Source organism: Trachypithecus francoisi, unplaced genomic scaffold, assembly GCF_009764315.1.
Source record: "Trachypithecus francoisi isolate TF-2019V2 unplaced genomic scaffold, Tfra_2.0 Lachesis_group4, whole genome shotgun sequence".
In the NCBI taxonomy this organism is placed as follows: Eukaryota; Metazoa; Chordata; class Mammalia; order Primates; family Cercopithecidae; genus Trachypithecus; species Trachypithecus francoisi.
In genome coordinates, this window is record NW_022681469.1 from 150,781,822 (window position 1) to 150,801,164 (window position 19,343).

The window sequence follows — 19,343 nt, forward strand, 5'->3', positions numbered from 1 at the left end:
TTCTCTTTCCTTTCTTTTTCTTTCTCTCTCTCTTTCTTTCTTTCTTTTCTTTCTTTCCTTTCTCTCTCTCTCTTTCCCTCCCTCCCTTCCTTCCTTCCTTCTTTCGTTACTTCCTTCCCTTTTTTCTTTCATTTTTTCTCTCTCTCAATAGGAAAAAAAAGTCTGCTAATATGATTTTAACATGGGCAAAAGATCAGAATAGACATTTCTCAAAAGAAGACATACAAATGACAAATGGGTATATGAAAATGTGCTCAATATCATTGATCATCTGAGAAACAGAAATCAAAACTACAATGAGCTATCATCCAACCCCAGTTAAAATGGCTTATATCCAAAAGACAGGCAATAACAAATGCTATTGAGGATGTGGAGAAAAGGGAACCCTGGTACCCTGTTGGTGGGAATGTAAATTAGTACAACCACTATGGAGAACAGCTTGGAGGGTCCTCAAAAAGCTAGAAATAGAGCTACTTTATTATCCAGTAATCCTACTGCTAGGTATATACCCCAAAGAAAGAAAATCAGTATATCGAAGAAATATCTGCATTTCTATATTTATTGCAACACTACTCACAATAGCCAAGATCTGGAAGCAAACTAAGTGTCCATCAACATGTGAATAAATAGAGAAAATGTGGTACATATACACAATGGAATATTATTCAGCCATGAGAAAGAAGAGAATCCTGTTATTTGCAACAACATGGGTAGAACTGGAGATCATTATGTTAACTAAAATAAGCCAGATACAGAAAGGCAAATTTTGCATGTTCCCAGTCATTTGTGGGTGCTAAAAATTAAAAACAACTGAACTCATGAAGATAGCAGAATGATGGTTACCAGAGGCTGGGAAGGGTAGTGGGCTGGAGGGGGTGCACAGGAATGATTAATGGGTACAAAAATACAGATAGAATAAATAAGATGTAGTGTTTGGTAGTACAACAGGGTGACTGTAGTAAACAATTTATATTTAAAAATAGCTAAAAGAGGCCAGACGTGGTGGCTTATATTTGTAATCCCATCACTTTGGGAGACTGAGGCAGGTGGATCACCTGAGGTCAGGAGTTCGAGACCAGCCTGACCAACATGGCAAAACTCTGCCTCTACTAAAAATACAAAAATTGGCCAAGTGTGATGGCATGCACCTGTAGTCCCAGCTACTCAGGAGGCTGAGGCAGGAGAATTGCTTGAACCTGGGGGATGGGGGTGGAGGTTGCAGTGAGCTGAGATCACACCACTGCACTCTGACTCAGGCGACAGAGCTAGACTCCATCTAAAAAAAAAAAGTGATAAGAGCATAATTGGACTGATTGTAAAACAAAGAAAGGACAAATGCTTAAGCTGATGGGTATCCCATTATCCCTCCTGTGATTATTACACATTATATGCCTGTATCAAAACATCTCATGTACCCCATGAATATATACACCTACTATGTACCCACAAAAATAAAAATAAAGCATTTTCTAAACTCCCTATCTTGGTCAGATGTGGTGACATCCACCTGTAATTCCAGTGTCTTTTGAGGCCAGGATGGGAGGGTCACTTGAGTCTGGAGTTTGAGACCCACCCAGCCAACATAGCAAGACTCCCATCTCTAATAATGAAAAACAGCCGGCATGGTGGGGCTCATGCCTATAGCCCCAGCTACTTGGGAGGCGGAGATGACAGGATCCCTTGAACCCAGGAGGTTGATTGTCACCCTGCACTCCAGCCTGGGTGACAGCGAGACCATGTCTCTTAAAAAAAAAACCAATCCTAGCATGATCTGACCCTGCCTGCCACCCTCTATTCTTTTCCTCTTGCTCATTGTGCAGCAGGCAACTGGGCTTCTTTCCTGCTCCTGTAAATGCCAGGTGGTTTCCCTCTTCAGGACCTTTGCACATGCTCTCCCCTGCCCGAAATGGACTTCCCATACCTCCTGCCATAGCTGGATTTTTCTCATGTTTCAGACCTCAGCTCACAAATCACCTCTGCAGAGAAAATCCTCATCCTGTGGAGGGGGAATCATCCTCCTCTTCATTGCCTTTTCCTGCTTGGATCTCTCAAAGCAGATATCACACTCAAAAATCAGCTTGTTATGTATTGAATTACTTGTCTGTATGTCCTCCTCCCAAACTCATGCCGAATCAGAACAGAGGCTCCCTATGGGCAGGAGTCCCATCTTATTCATTCTCAGAACCTAATATAGTACTTGGCACATAGTAGGCACACAATGAATGTCACTAGAATGAATAAGTATCAAGGGGCCGGGTGCAGTGGCTCATGCCTGTAATCCCAGCACTTTGGGAGGCCAAGGCAGGTGGATCACCTCGGGTTAGGAGTTTGAGACCAGCCTGGCCAACAAGGTGAAACCTCGTCTCTGCTAAAAATACAAAATTTAGCTAGGCATGGTGGTGCACACTTGTAATCCTAACTACACGGAAGGCTGAGGCAGGAGAACCACTTGAATCTGGGAGGCAGAGGTTGCAGTGAGCCAAGATTGTGCCATTACACTCCAGCCTGGGTGACAGAGTGAGACTCCATCTCAAAAAATAAATAAAAAGAACAAAAAAAGAATGAATAAGATCAAGGAAAGGAGATTTTGTGATTTGCCACCTTTACATGGAAATCCTGCCTAACACTGACATTTTTTATTTGATGGTATTTCTATAAGAAGAAATTGAAACTGTGCTAATTGAAAGAGAATGAGGCTAGGCACGGTGATCCCTACCTCTAATCCCAGGAATTTAGGAGGCTGAAGGGGAAGGATCATCTTAGGGTAGCCATTTGAGACCAGCCTGGGCAACATACAGAGACTCTTGTCTCTGTAAAAATAACATTTAAAAAATGAACCAGGTGTGCCAGGTGCAGTGGCTCATGCCTATAATCCCAGCACTTTGGGAGGTTGAGGCGGGCAGATCACCTGAGGTCAGCAGTTCAAGACCAGTCTGGCCAATATGGTGAAACCCTGTCCCTACTAAAAATACAAAAAGTAGCCAGTGTGTTGGCGAATGCCTGTAGTCCCAGCTACTTGGGAGGCTGAGACAGGAGAATTGCTTGAACCTGGGAGGCAGAGTTTGTAGTGAGCTAAGATCAGGTCATTACACTCCAGCCTGGACAGCAAGAGTAAACCTCCATTAGATGTGGTGGCATGTGCCTGTAGTCCCAGCTCCTTGGGAGTCTGAGGGGGCAGAATCACTTGAGCCCAAGAGATAGAGACTGCAATGAGCCATGATTGCACCACTGCACTCCAGTCTGAGGGACAGAGCTAGACCTTATAGCTAAAAACAAAAAACAAAACAAAAAACCAGGGGCGGTGGCTCATGCCTGTAATTCCAATACTTTGGGAGGCCGAGGCGGGTGGATCACTGAGGTCAGGAGTTCAAGTCCAGCCTGGCCAACATGGTGAAACGTTGTCTCTTCTAAAAAATACAAAAATTAGCTGGGCATGATGGCAGGCGCCTGTAATCCCAGCTAATCAGGAGGCTGAGGCACGAGAATTGGTTGAACCCAGGAGACAGAGGTTGCAGTAAGCAGGGATAATGCCACTGCACTCTAGCCTGGGTGACAGAGCAAGACTCCGTCTGAAAGGAAAAACAAAACAAAACAAAAACACTAGAAAGAACATCCAGCTGCTTGTCAAGAGACTGGACATGGAGGGGCAATAGTGGGAGCAGGACATCTGGTGAGGAGCTGCCACATCAACATCTTTTGATTACTCCAGGCCACGTTTTGAGCGGGGCCTCTGCTAGAATGTGGCCCAGCCTCCCATGCCTTAATTCTGACACTCAGTGTCAGGAGAGGTCCTGTGAGGTCACACTGTGGAGGCTTCTTGGGAAAGTGTTGGCTCTTCAAAATCAATATCTTGGTTCATTCTTTTGATGCTGGAGACAATGACCCCGTCTCTCCTCATATGTCTGATCAAGACAGTTAAAAGCAGAGTGGAGTGTCTCTTTGTCCAGGAGGTTGGGCTGCTCTGGAGTTTGCACAAACACAAATAATCATCACAGGCTCTCAGGCCACGTGTCTTGGTTATGACCCAAAACAGCCCTTCGGCAGTGGACGTCTACATAGTGGAATTTCCCAAACACCTCTTAGAGAGAGAGTCTCACTATGTTGCCCAGGCTGGTCTTGAACTCCTGGACTCGAGATCCTCCTGCCTCAGTCTCCCTGAGTGCTGGGATTACAGGTGTGAGCCACTGAGCCTGGCCCTTTGTTGTTGTTTTTAGACAGGGTCTTGCTCTGTCATTCAGGCTGGAGTGCAGTGGCATGATTATAGCTCACTGCAGCTTCAAATTCCTGGGCTCAAGTGATCCTCCTGCCTCATCCTCCTGAGAGGCTGGGACCACAGGCATGCACCACCACACCCAGCTAAATAAAAACTTTTTTTTTTTTTCTAAAGAAAAGTTCTCACTATATTGACCAGGCTGGTGTTGAACTCCTGATCTAAAGCCATCCTCCTGACTCCGTCTCCCTCCCGCATTGAACACCTCTTTTCCCAGGTTTAAAAATACAGTCCACTATTTGAGAAGGAGGAAGAAATGAGTAAGTCAGAAAGCCAAGAAGTCAACCAGGCTTGCCTGGATAAGCACTACATCCCTTAAATTGGTTTTACTTCAGAGATACAGGTAATTAAGGGTTTTCTTTTTTTTAAGTTCCTACTTGGCATGTGAATAGTTTCTTCCTCAGTAAATTTGAATCTCAAGTGTCTATTCTGCAATTGAATGAAGCAAATTTTATACACATGGGAAGCCATTATTAAATGATAGTGCTATAGAAAGGAGTGAACGGGGGTGGGTGTGGTGGCTCACACCTGTAATCCCAGAACTTTTGGAGACTGAGGCGGGTGTATCACCAGAGGTCAGGGGTTCGAAACCAGCCTGGCCAACATGGCGAAACCCTGTCTCTACTAAAAATACAAAATTAGCTGGGTGTGTGGTACATGCCTGTGATCCTAGCTACTTGGGAAGCTGTGACAGGAGAATCGCTTGAACCTGGGAGACAGAGGTTGCAGTGAGCAGAGATTGTGCCACTGCACTCCAGCCTGGGCAACAAGAGTGAAACTCCATCTCAAAAAAAAAAAAAAATGCAGTGAATGGGACGGGGCAAGGCAGGGGCAGATGTCACCATGCCTGTGTCCCTGTGCTCCCCACCCACCTTCTCTGTCCCTGCTCCCCATGATGTTTGTCAAGGGGCACAGTGTGCTGAGGGAGGGCTTACCGGGTGGCATATCCAGAAGACATCATTCTTGTCTTCATGGAATCTACTTACTTTGATCTAACTTGTTTACTCATAAAGTTTATTAAATGTTCACATCAGCAGCTTCTGAATAAGCCAATTGTTAAACATATTGATGTTACTGGATTCTTAAAACAAGCTGGAGACCAGGTGCGGTGGCTCACACTTATAATCCTAACACTTTGGGAGGCTGAAGCGGGTGGATCACCTGAGGTCAGGAGTTCAAGACCAGCCTGGCCAATATGGTGAAACTCCCGTCTTTACTAAGGAAAATACAAAAACAATTAGCTGGGCATGGTTGTGGGCACCTATTATCCCAGCTACTTGGGAAGCTGAGGCAGGAGAACTGCTGGAACCCTGGTGTCGGAGGTTGCAGTGAGCCAAGATTGCACCACTGCACTCCAGCCTGGGCAATATTGCAAGACTCCATCTCACAAAAAACAAAACATAACCAAAACAAGCTGGAGAAGGGTTTATTTTAGGTTCATTTTGGAAATGTGAAGACAGGCAATGAGAGGGAATGAGTTGTCCACATTCAGGCAGTGAGCTAAAGACCATGTGGTCCCTGGCCCTTTGCAGCCAGAGTGTGTGGGCCGACTGTGTGGGTGATATGCACTCCCCTTCCATCTGCCGATACTACCATGTTCCATATCTGGCCTCATCACCTGGAGACCTGGAAGTTTTCTTTGGTTTTTCCCTGACCTTTGCCACAAGGTCTTCTTACTTGCAAGTCCTGTTGGTTGTACCCCTTCCAGCCGCTCCCCTGTCTTCCTCCTTTTTATCTTGTTTCATTGTTTTGTTTTCATTGTTTCAACCCAGCTAGAATCATACCTGGCCCAGATTACTCCAATAGTTCCTAGTTAGAGTCCTCTAAACTCTCTTTTTTAAACAAAGATGACTGATCAGGTAGCTCATGTCTGTAATCCAAGCACTTTGGGAGGCTGAGGCAGGAAGATCACTTGAGGTCGAGTGCAAGACCATCAAGGGCATCAGAATGAGACCCTCTCTCTATGAAAAAATTTAAAAATTAGCTGGATGAAGGAAACAATGTATACAGTGATCCATTTCCAAGACAAAGTGCTTTAAATTAGCTTAGGTCAGCAAACTACAAAAGAAACAGTATATACTAGGTTTCTGCTTGGACACTCAATGCCTGCTTGTCACTGCCCCCATCCTTTTAGTTGCCCACACCTGAATCAAAGAAGTTTAGTCTGAGATGAAAGTTTACTAGCCTGCAAAATAGCTGTTTTTTTTTCTGTTCTTATCAGTCTGCCCAGCTACTTGGGTCATAAGTCAAATACTTGAAGAGACTCTCAGCTAACTAGGATTGCAATGCATTGTGGGCTGCAACAAAATGCAGGAGGACAACTGTAGAAAGTAGAAAAGTTCCTCTTCAAAGCTCGTTTTGGTTTAAACATAAAATAATAGACACTAGGAATAATAGCTCCTTACTCTAAAGCCTCCTATCAACTATTAGTCCTTACACTTTAGCCCATGGAGTTGCTTGGCTTACTCAGGCATGTCTGGACAGGCCAAGGCAAGTCTTAGCTCATAGTTTATGCCCCTTCCTTATCTGGAAATGTTATTGCTTCCTTAAAAACTTTCATAAGCAACTTCCTCTCCTTTGTTCTTCCCTGCACTTACCTATTTAGGGAAGTTTTAGGTCATTAGCAAATCGGGTATCAGTTTAAGATTGTCAGGTTCAGCTCCAGCCAGTGAATGCAGGACATAGCAGTAAGGACCACCGAAATGCATAAGGGATAAATACATCTGCTTTTCCTTTGCTCAGGTGTGCTCTTGCCATTGTTCCATCTGTGATTGAGCACCCTTTCTGCAGAAAGTAAAGATTGCCTTGCTGAGAGATCTTTTGTCTTCGTGCTAACTTTTCTTCATGGCACCAATGATCTATTTCTAACAATTTTGGTATTTCAACAACAACCCTAAGGAAAACACCAAAAGCCCCTACCCAACAACCAATAGGCGACATCCAAGAAGATTGTGACCCCATAGTACTCAACCTATGAGGAACCAGGGGAGGGACCTGCGCACGAAGGGATACATTGCTTGTTGAAACTGTGCTGGGTGTGCCTGGTGCCAGACACCCGATCCTGCAAGACCATCATTAAAAGTCTGACTTTTGCTGTTCTCTGGGTCTCTGAGTCCATTCTTTGGGTTTGGACAGGTGAGTTTGTTTCTCACACTGGGTGTTGTGGTACATGCCTGTAATCTCAGCTACTCAGGAGGCTGAGGCAGGAGGATCACTGGATCTCAGGAATCTGAGGCAGCAGTGAGCTATGATCATGCTGTGGCATGATCTCTGCTCACTGCAACCTCTGCCTCTCAGGCTCAAGCGATTCTCCTGCCTCAGCCTCCCAAGTAGCTGGGATTACAGGCATCCACTGCCATACCTGGCTAATTTTTGTATTTTTAGTAGAGACCAAATTTAACCATGTTGGTCAGGCTGGTTTCAAACTCCTGACCTGAAATAATCTGGCTGTCTCAGCATCCCCAACTACTGGGATTACAGGCATGAGCCACTGTGCCTGGCCTCAAAAAAACATTTTTTAATTACAAAAAAATATAGTCTCAGCCAGGTGTGGTGGCTCACACCTTTAATCCCAGCACTTGGGGAGGCCGGATCACCTGAGGTCAGGAGTTCGAGACAAGCCTGGGCAACATGGTGAAACCCTGTCTCTACTAAAAATACAAAAATTAGCCGGACATGGTGGCGGGCACCTGTAATCCCAGCTACCCAGGAGGCTGAGGCAGGAGAATCACTTGAACCTGGGAGACAGAGGTTGCAGTGAGCTGAAATCATTCCACTGCACTCCAGCCTGGGTGACAGAGCAAGACTCCATATAAAAAAAAAAAAAAATACAACATAAATAAATAAATAAATAAATAAAATGTTTAAATTATTTTAGACAAAAAACTAAGAATAGGATGGCAGGAGTGTGAGAAGTCACAGGCTTCAGGGTTCCTGAAGGTAACTGAGTTCTGAGACTAAGTTTAGGCTGGTAGCCAGGGTCTTGTTTATGCCTGTCTTAAATTATTTTCAGGGTCCCAGCATTGAGCTTCACAGAGCTTGGAGGGAGAGGACCCCAGTCGAGACACATCACAGGGGCCTTGGGATGGCAGTGTGCAGCGCAGTCTCTGCAAACTTTAGGATTTAAGCCTAGGTCTAGCCTGTTACAGAGCACAGGGGAGCCCCCTCTGTTTCACCTTGAGGCAAGACCAAGGGAACACCCTGGCCCTTGATTACACTGATAAAACAGAGGAAGTGGGTAGGGAAATCATTCATTCATTATATTCTGGGAATGAACAGAACCTCCACATCAAATTGAGTGGTGATTTATTAAAGGGAAGCCAAGGCCAGGCGCGGTGGCTCATGCCTGTAATCTCAGGACTTTGGGAGCCGAGGTGAGTGAATCATCTGAGATCAGGAGTTCAAGACCAGCCTGGTCAACAAGGTGAAACCCCGTCTGTACTAAAAATACAAAAAATGGGCTGGGCATGGTGGCTCACACCTGTAATCCCAGCAGTTTGGGAGGCCAAGGTGGGTGGATCGCCTGAGATCAGGAGTTCAAGACCAGCCTGGCTAACAGTGAAATCCTGTCTTTACTGAAAATGCAAAAATTCGCTGGGTGTGGTGGTGGGTGCCTGTAATCCCAGCTACTTGGGAGGCTGAGGTAGGAGAACTGCTTGAAGTCAGGAGACGGAGGTTGCAGTGAGCCAATATCACACCACGGCACTCTAGCCTGGGCAACAGAGCAAGACTCCATCTTAAAAAAAAAAAAAATTAGCTGGTCATGGTGGCAGGCACCTGTAATCCCAGCTACTTGGGAGCCTGAGGCAGGAGAATTGCTTGAACCCAGGACATGGATGTTTCAGTGAGCCAAGGTAGCACCATTGCACTCCAGTCTGGACAGCAAGAGTGAAACTCCATCTCAAAAAAAAAAAAAAAAATTAACATAAATAAATACCAGGAAGCCACATGGAGGGGTGGAGAAGGAATGCTAGCATCAGATTGGCTTTGGTGCTAATTGAAGCTCTACCTTTTACAGTAATTGGGCAAGTTACTCAACCCTCTGAGATTAACTTTTCTATGAAAGTAGCTATTCCTGTGGATGGCTTAAGGGGAGTGGGAGCAAAGGTTATCAGAGTTGATGTGTGACTCAACTCAGAGTTGAGGGTGAAAATTGGGGATAATAACACCTGCCTGTACCCTGCTGCAGATACTAAGATGTTTATTTATTTATTTGTGGAGACAGGGTGTCGCTCTGTCGCCCAGGCTGGAGTGCAGTGCCACAATCATGGCTCACTGCAGCCTTGAACTCCTGGCCTCAAGCCATCCTCCCACCTCAACCTACAGGGATTTACAGGCATGAGTTACTGTGCCTGGCCAGATCTCATGAAGTTTAAATATGACATAGCATCTGGCAGGTAGACTTGCTCAGTGGAGGCCTCTTTTTTGCCCGGTGGGTCAGCTGGTCCTGTGTGTACAAATGATGTTTATTGGTTCACTCCTCCTCCAGGTTTATAAAAATGAGCATTTTCTCTGTACTGACAATAATGAAATAAGGAAACTGAGGCTCGGAGAGGCAGTAGAGCCTGACCAAAATCACATGGTGAATAAGTTGCGGAACTAGAATTCAAACTCCAAGTCTACCTCCTGGACCCAAGCTCTTAACCTCTGTGCTATGAGCTAATAACACATGGAGAATTTTGATTATTTTGCTTAGCATTTACCCCCATATAACGTAATATGTATTATACTTATTTATCTTGGGATGTCATTTCTGGGATTAGGTTACAAAAAGGACTGTGATCTCACTTGCTCTCATTTTCTGTTTCTGTCTCTTCCTCTTTCCCCTCCCTAGCCCTGGGGTAAGCCAGCTGCTTCTTATGAAAAGGTGCAAGTGGACAGGACCTGTATCTCCAGCCAACAGCCAGAGAGGATCTGAGGCCTGCCAGCAGCTGTGGAAGTGAGTTTGAAAGAGGATTCTGAAGCCTTGAGAGAGTTGCAGCCCTGGCTGACAGCTTGATTGTATCATTGTGAGAGCCTGAGCCAGAGGACACAGCTAACCTCAACCAGATTCCTAGCCCATGGAAACTGTGAAGAAAAAAAAAGCTTATTGTTTATTAGGCTGCTGAATTTGGGGTGATTTTTACCCAACAATAGATAATGAATACAAGGATATTGCTTATTACTCAAAATCACTATATAAAGCCCCTGAAAAATTGAAAACTGCAACCAGGGAAACACTGAAACTCTCCAAGAACACTGCGTTTCTTCTTAAAGACAGTGAGAAAATCACATACATCTGTTTTCCTTTTAGTTTTGGCCACCAGGAAGCTCAGGGCCAAATTTATCATGCAATCTTAATAATTGTGTAAGCCCCTATGGTCTGCTTATCTGTGTTCTTATTCCTGGCCTTTCATTTTATTCTGACTTTTCACGTTCTTTGTCCTGATTGTATTAGCTCATCTTTATAGTTTCCTATATTATGTGAATTATAGCAAGCTACCTCAAATTTAGCTTACAGAAAAGGAAGGCATTCGTAAACTTTTTTTTTTTTTTGAGACTCTCACTCTTATCACCCAGGCTGGAGTGCAGTGGCACTATCTCAGCTCACTGCAACCTCTGCCTCCTGGGTTCCAGCAATTCTCGTGTCTCAGCCTCTCGAGTAGCTGGGATTACAGGCGCCCACCACTACACCTGGCTAATTTTTTTTTTTTTTTGTATTTTTATTAGAGACAGGGTTTCACTTTGTAGACTAGGCTGGTCTCGAACTCCTGACCTCAAGTGATGCACCTGCCTCGGCTGCCCAAAGCGTTGGGATTACAGGCGTGAGCGCCCGCGCCGGGCCCATAAATCATTTTAAAAAAAATTTTTTTTTAATTTAAAACATAGTTCTGCACATTAAAAAAAAAAAGTTTTGCACAGGTTGAACACAGAGAGCACAGAGGTGGTAGTGGGAAGATCAGGTCATAGGCGTGTGGCTCTAAAGCTCCAAGCATTGGCCAGGGTTGATTTGGATTGGGTCAGAAATATCAAGTGATAACCACGAAAAATGGAAAAAGGATGGCAATTGATTGCCATCCCCAGACGGAGGGGCTGAGGCCTCGCCCAGTCACCCACAGTGGCATCCTTGCAATGTGTTCCTTGCACCACTCCCCTAAGTCTCTCCCGCGCTGGCCCGCCGGGGCCCCACCCCTCCCCGACCCTACCCCACCGGCCCCGCCCAGCCCCTCCCCTCTCTCCCCGGGGCCCCACCCTTCCCCGGGCTCCACGCCTGGCAGCCTCAGTCTCCTGCGGCCCCTCCGGTCTCCCTGGCGGTTGAGCGCTCCGCCCACTCCCTCGGCGACGGTGCGCGCCTTCCCCGCCCCGCCCATCTCACGCCTTTCGCGGCAGCTGGGCCGCACGCCTGTTGGGGCGGGGCCCTGAACAGGAGACTAAGCCAATGGGGCGCGGCGGCGGCGGCGGCGGCGGTGGCGGTTGCGGCTGAAACTGTCCGGGTCACCACAGACTGTGGCGGCTGAGGTGGAGGCGGCGGCGGCAAGATGGCCTTGCCAGTCCTGCTGAGAGTGTCGGTCCTTCTGTGGGAGAGGATGGCCGGATATGCAGTGTGGGCTGCTGCAGGGATCCTGCTATCTACGCCTACCACGTGGAGCTGGAGAAGGAGCGGGACCGGGAGCACCGGGCCATCTGTGACCTGGGACCCTGGGTGAAATGCTCCTCTGCGCTTGCCTCCCGGTAGCCGGCGTAGGGGAATGAGCCAGGAGCAGCCGAGGGGGCGTGGGCGGAGTCTAGGACTGGGGAGCGCACGGCGGGAGCTCGGGCCTGGAGGCGGCGGGGCCTGGGCCGTGGGGGGACTGACGGGGCCGGGGCCGGGCAGAGGGCGGCGTCCGGGCGCTCCTGCCGGGGGGCGACCCGAGCCCTGGTCGCGGGGAGGAGGTGGCGGGGCCCCGAGGCTGCCGGAGAGGGATGAGGTGGCAGAGTGCAGCCGGGAGGCCAGGGCAGACGGGAGCGGTCCAGCGGACTGGGTTGGAGCGTGAGGGGGCTGCCGAGGGTGGGTCCCGGCCGGCCTGTCAGGTTTCCTGGTTCTCGGGAGGCAGGCCGGGGGTGTGGGGCCCTGTCCGCCGCCAGCGGCCACCTCTTGTCTCTGTGGCGGAGGCTTTGGGGCTGGCTCCGACCCAGGGAGGGTTGCTTTTCCCACTGTCTTCCTGGTGCTAGGACAGGCGTTTCCGTGGTCAGACCTCTTTGCACTCCAGGGCTAGTGAGAATTTGCGGATTTACTGGGACGGTGACATTTGAGGGCAAACACGAATTTGACCCTACTCTGAAAGAAGATGCTGGCACTTAACAGATCTGATTTCTTGGATTCCCCCTCGTATATTTCAGTGTGCCTGAAGGGGGAAATGGTCTGAGTTCGAGTCTACTTTAAGCTTCATTGGAGTAAAGGGCAAGTATGTTATGTGTATGGCGGTGTTTTAGGTATTGGGATTACTTTTAAACATTGTTGCTTATTAGTATAATAGGATACCCACAACAGATGAAAAACACACGCTTTGCTAAACTAGAGCGATTGGTTTGTTTTACTGATCATTTTAGTTTTTCTTAAATGTTGTAATTGGTTTGTCTGTTAACGTTTTATTTTAATGCATTAAATTTTCCTAGGCAAGTTACTTTGAAAAGGGGGGCGGGGATTTACATTTTAAAAGTGGCTGCTGTTTTTTTTTTTTTTTTATGGGGGAATTAAAAACATAACAAAGTCGAAGGAGTGATTTCAAAATTGATATTACAATTTTAATAAGAGACTATGTCTGATATTTAGATGTTTGTTAACAGTAGTCACATTTGAGCGATTTCTTCCCCTCCTGTTGATTGGTAAATTGGTATCAGAAATGTATAGCTCACTAGTTTATTTCCACTCACATATTGTTGATTACGTGAACAAGGTAGCATTGGAGTTTGTCTTGTTATTGGTTACAAACTTTAGGCAGCTGATCTTTCCACTTAATCTTTTTCATGGACCAGATACTCTATCTCATTTGCTTTTAAACCAAAATCCTGTAGCTTTTTACAGGGGAAATAATTATCATAGGGCCAAATGAAACTTTTTAAAAATGCATTTAAAATGTAGGTATCAGGTTACAGGGGAAAATACACGAATGTGACAAAAAGCTCACATTTGTTGTTCGTTATTCAGACCAAGGTTAATAGGCTGATTAGACTCTCAGATACCCTCTGAGAACCATTGAGTGTCTTCTATGCAAACATTTTTATGTTATTTCCACTTTCGGAAAGGACTTTTAAACTTATAAGTACCTTCCACCCAAAGTTAGTTGAATGAATAAATATGCAAGGAAAACATTTTCCATTGTGTTATTTTTATAATTTGTTTTTTTTCCAATGAAATTTATTTTCAAGTATGTTGGCAAAAGAGTTATTTCAAATTCATTGGCAAAATGTGTTCATAAATCTGTTTATAGTATTATAATTTTGTTATCTGTGTGGTCTGTAGTCATGTTCTCTCATTTCTGCTATGAGCAATTTGTGTTTTGGGTGCGCTTTTTTTTTTTTTAAGATTGAGTCTTTCTCTGTCACCCAGGCCATAGTGCAGTGGTGCGATCTTGGTTCACTGTAACCTCCACCTCCTGGGATCAAGCAATTCTTCTACCTCAGCCTCCCAAGTAGCTGGTATTATAGACACGTGTCACCATGCCTGGCTAATTTTTTGTATTTTTGGTAGAGATGGGGTTTCTCCATGTTGGTCAGGCTGGTTTCAAACTCCTGACCTCAGGTGATGTCCCCGCCTTGGCCTCCCAAAGTGCTGGAATTACAGGCATGAGCCAAAGTGCCCGGCCATTTGGGTGTTTTTATTAGTCCAGCTAGGTGTTTATCAATCTTTTCAAAGCAGCAAAGTTTTGCTTATTTAATTTTCTCTGAGACCTGTCTATTTCTTATTTCTTTGCTTTCTGCTTTTATTTATTTATTTGTTTGGAAATGGAGTCTCCCTCTGTCACTCAGGCTGGAGTGCAGCGATGCGATTTCAGTTCACTGCAACCTCTGCCTCCCTGGTTCAAGGGATTCACCTACCTCAGCCTCCCGAGTAGCGGGGTTTGCAGGATACCACAACTGTGCCTAGCTAATTTTTGTATATTTAGTAGAGACGGGGTTTCACTATGTTGGCCAGGCTGGTCTCGAACTCCTGACCTCAAGTGATCCACCCGCCTCGGCCTCCCAAAGTGCTGGGATTTCAGGCATGAGCCACTGTGGGTGGTCATGCTTTCTGCTTTTATCTTAATTTTATGATTTTTGTTTTTCTCCTGGAATTTTTGTCTTTTTACTCATTGTATATGCATACTTTCTTTTATGTCTCTGCACATTTATAATAACAGTTTTAAAAATCTGTTAGTAGGTCGGACTCAGTGGCTCACTCCTGTAATCCCAGTCCTTTGGAGGCTAAGGCAGGAGGATCGTCTGAGCTCAGGAGTTCAAGACCAGCCCAAGTAACATGGTTTGCGACCCTAGTCTTAGCTACTTGCGAGGCTGAGGCAGAACTGCTTGAGCCCAAAGCTCAAGATTTGTGCCACCACACCCAGCTTTTTTTTTTTTTCCTGTAGAGATGATGGTTTCACTATGTTAGCCAGTCTGGTCTCAAACTCTTGGCCTAGAGTGATCCTTGGCCTCCCAAATGGATGGGATTACAGACCTGAGCCACCACGCCTGGCCTCACATATTCTGATGTATAAAACACCAAAGATCCTTTTAAGGAGCTGAACAAATCAGTAATTTTTAAAGAAAAAAGTAGTGGGAGTGTCTAGTACAACAAACATTCCAGGCTGTGCACAGTGGTTCATGCCTTTAATCTCAACACTTTGGGAGGCTCAGGCGGGAGGATTTCTTGAGCCCTGGAAAGCTCGAGAATTTCTTGAGCCCTGGAGGTTGCAGTGAGCCATGATCATGCCACTGTATTCCAGCCTGGAAGACACAGTGAAGCCCTGTCTCAAAAATAAATTAACTAATAAATCCAGAGCCAGTGCTCACTTCAGCAGCACATATACTAAAATTGGCATGACACGGAGAAGATGAGCATGGTACCTGGGAAAGGATGACACACAAATTCATGAAGCATTTTAGGCAATATTATTTGTATTTCAAATAATTGGCCCACTTTTATTAGTTTTGTTTTGTTGGAGTTTTTATTAAAATAAATTATCTGCTTACAGAATATGCTGTAATTCATTATATAATCTCTAATTAATTTTGACTTTGTTGCTGTTTAAGCTTTGAGAAAAAATAACATTCAAATGTATGAATCTTATCCTAACTTACTTTGATGTTTTATTTTAAACTTACAGAAGCTCTCCCAAGTATCACATAAAATTCTCATGCTTAAGTTTGTTTTTCTCATGTTATTTGTGTTTGAATCAATCACCTATCAGTTAGTAATGGATTTTTAAAAATATTATTTAAGAACTGTGTGTATTCTTACACAATGATAATTACTTTTTATTTTTAGATTTATAGTATTTGCCTATTATTATACTAAAGCTGACAACTTCCCTTTTTAAAATAGTGATGAAACACACATACTATAAAATTTACCATTGTATCTATTTTAAGTGTACATTTTAGAAGTAATAAATGTTTTCACATTACTGTGCCATCATCATAACCATCCACCTCCAGAACATTTTTTGTTTTGGAAAAGTGTAACTCTGTACCCATTAAACAACAATCTCCATTTTCCCCTCCCCCTGACCTTGGCAACCACTATTGTACTTTCTGTCGCCATGCATTTACCTATGCCAGGTACCTCATAAAAGCTGAACCACGGGCCGGGCGCGGTGGCTCAAGCCTGTAATCCCAGCACTTTGGGAGGCGAGACGGGCGGATCACGAGGTCAGGATATCGAGACCATCCTGGCTAACACGGTGAAACCCCATCTCTACTAAAATACAAAAACTAGCCGGGCGAAGTGGCGGGCGCCTGTAGTCCCAGCTACTCGGGAGGCTGAGGCAGGAGAATGGCGTGAACCCGGGAGGCGGAGCTTGCAGTGAGCTGAGATCCGGCCACTGCACTCCAGTCCGGGCGACAGAGCGAGACTCCGCCTCAAAAAAAAAAAAAAAAAAAAAAAAAAAAAAAAAAAAAGCTGAACCACTTAGAATTTGTTGTTTTGTGACCGGTTTATTTTACTTGACTTACCTGTCCTTAAGGTTAATGTATGTTGTAGCATGGTTAAATTTTTTGGTGTTTTTTGTTTGTTTGTTTGTTTTTTTGAGAGAGACTCTCCCTCTGTCGCCTAGACTAGAGTGCGGTGGTGCAATCTCAGCTCATGGCAACCTCTGCCTCCCTGGTTCAAGCAATTCTCCTGCCTCAGATTCCCGAGTAACTGGGACTACAGGCACCCGCCACCACACCTGGCTAATTTTTGTATTTTGAGTAGAGATGGGGTTTCACAGAATTGGCCAGGCTGGTCTTGAACTCCTGACCTCGCGATCTGCCCGCCTCGGGCTCCCAAAGTGCTCGGATTACAGGCATGAGCCACCATGCCCAGCCTTTTTTTTTTTTTTTTTTTTTTAAGATAAACTATATCCCATTCTATGTGTGAGAATGGAAGGTCCTGCCCTAAGCAATTTTGGAAAACAGTACTTTAATTGGATACTGTAAGACTCAAGAACTATACAAAAACACTGTATTCTAGTTGAACAATTTGCTTCCCAAAAGGGTATGGACTAGCAATTCTGACTCTACTTTACATGTTTGTGTATGTCTACAGACACACAAACATACACACACTTGTTCCAATATGTAAGGAAAATGTCTGTCTGTCTCCAAAACTGGTGCAAAGCCTGGGAAATATGAACCAGATTTGTGTGTGTATTTGAGTTACCAGTGCCATTCACCTCATTGATCCAAACACCCTACAAGTTGCAGATACTGATGGGAGCACTTTCTGGAGTAACCCTTTCAATAGTTTATGTCATCTCAAACAGCTAGAGGAGTTTATTGTGATGGAATGCAGCATAGTCTGAGATATAAAATGTGGTGCCGATGCTGGAATGATGTAAAAAAGCATACCCTCAGGGAAGTCTGGGTACATAAGACATCTGAAATGAATACAGATAAACAGTATTTTTGTCGTACTCATTTGGGACATCTTCTAAATCCTGGAGACCTGGTGTTAGAGTTTGATTTGGCCAGCTGTAATATAAATGATGAGCATGTCAACAAAATGAACTCGGATGGAGTTCCAGATGTGGTATTAATCAAGAAGAACTAAGACTGGACCAAACATCAGTGATGTAGAAACTGGAAATTGAAAGAACTTGCGAGAGAACATGGATACAGATGATGAAAGGCAATACCAAGATTTTCTTGAAGATCTTGAAGAAGATGAGGCAATTAGAAAAAAGTCAACATTTACAGAGAATCAACCATCCCTGTGGAAAGTGATGATGATGAAGGAGCACCTCGAAGTAGTCTGACTGAGATGCTTGAAGACCTTCATATTTCCCATGATGTCACTGGTGAAGAAGTTGCATCAATGATGACATAATGAGACATTGTAGACTGTTTCAACATATGTGGGCTTAAGAAGTTGGACAAAATTACCTTAAGTGTCTCTTCCATCTATACCTCCAGATTTCAAGCAGAGAAATTAAGTTTTAAACATGATTGTTTTGATTGCTCACTCAAAGCACTGAAAAAGATGGATGGCTTTGAAGTTTTAGATAATAAATGATTACGGAGAATGTAATTATTATTGATATTTAGGCAATTTTACATGTGAAATTTTATCACTGTGCTTTTTTATATAAGGCACTATAGTATTTTCACATAGTATAGTACCCTGGATGTAAAAGCTCAAAAATTGTGATTCCTTGGACATTCACTAAATCTTCAAGCAAAAACACATTTTTACATTATTTTTACGTTGATTACTTTAGTGAAAGACCATATGAAAAATCATTTTTAATATTGTTAATATTGTTACATACTTTGATACACCTTACATCATTTTTATGTTCTTCAGGGAGGGAAATTAGGGTTCAGTTTATCACTGGATGACTCAGGAGGCAAGTCAATCTTTTTTATTTCCTTATAAAATTAATATCTTCAAAAACTGTTAAACAGAGGGTTATCTTAATTTTTATGACAGTAGAAGGAAATATATTTAAAATATTTGTAGATTTGTAGCAAATAGAGACTCATTATTTAAAGATTAAATAACAATTTTTTTCTTCTGTTATTTTTGCCAACTTAAGGTGGCTGCTGCGTATGTCATATAAATGTCTTCCTACCACGTCAAAAATGTTGCTTTTAAAATGTTTGTTTATAAATTGAGAAGGAAGGAATTTTCTCTCTGTAAGTTTCTGTCATTGAACACACCACCATCAAAAACAATATTAGAATCCAGCACGAAGGTAATGACTAATAAAAATGAAGTACATTCTTTATAAAACCATTAATCAGATTTGAATGAGGAATGCTTTCCACATCCTTGAAGAAAAACTGTGGCTTGGGTTTTAAAGTGTTCTGAAAATGAAGTATTAAGATCCTATTTCTCCAAGCAAGATCAGACTTACTAAGTATACCACAGCTAAGAGCTAATTCATTCATTCTATGTGTGCTACTAAATCAAGAAATTGAGCAAGTCAAAAAACAAACAAACAAAAAACAAAACCATCTCCCCAAGGGTCTCTCCAGAAAAAAAGGGCTGCCAAGACCATCTTGCCATTGGTGAATTTCTTTGTGGTCATGTACCAGATGGATTTAAGTCTCTCATCCTACTCGATCCTGATATCAATATATGATCCAGCCATCCTGGGTGTCCAGAAGCTTGTGACCAGTGCCTATGCCACTGTGAGCCCTTTGGTGCTAATAAGGTCTGAAAAAAAGATAATTGATATTCTGCAAATGATGAGACAGAAGTATCACATATTTTTTCTTTCAAAATAATTATCTGAAAAAGAGATTCTAACACCAGTTAAATTATTCAAGTATCAGAAAATTTGGTATTTTATTTCATTACATGTATAGAGTTTAACACTGTTATTTTATGTTCAACATTTGAAAACTGATGCTGCCAAAGACTTCAGGGATCCTT

At 44.0% G+C, this 19,343-nt stretch overlaps 1 non-coding gene and 2 pseudogenes across 1 annotated transcript; 2 read left to right on the forward strand and 1 right to left on the reverse strand.

The window, feature by feature from the left end:
- The window catches only part of LOC117072255, a 151,820-nt pseudogene that overhangs the window by 120,876 nt on the left and 11,601 nt on the right, over nucleotides 1-19,343 (reverse strand).
- LOC117073813 lies at nucleotides 15,270-15,381 on the forward strand. The gene has a single exon (XR_004433378.1). It is a non-coding gene; the product is annotated as a U6 spliceosomal RNA (small nuclear RNA).
- LOC117073537 lies at nucleotides 16,803-17,937 on the forward strand (annotated as a pseudogene).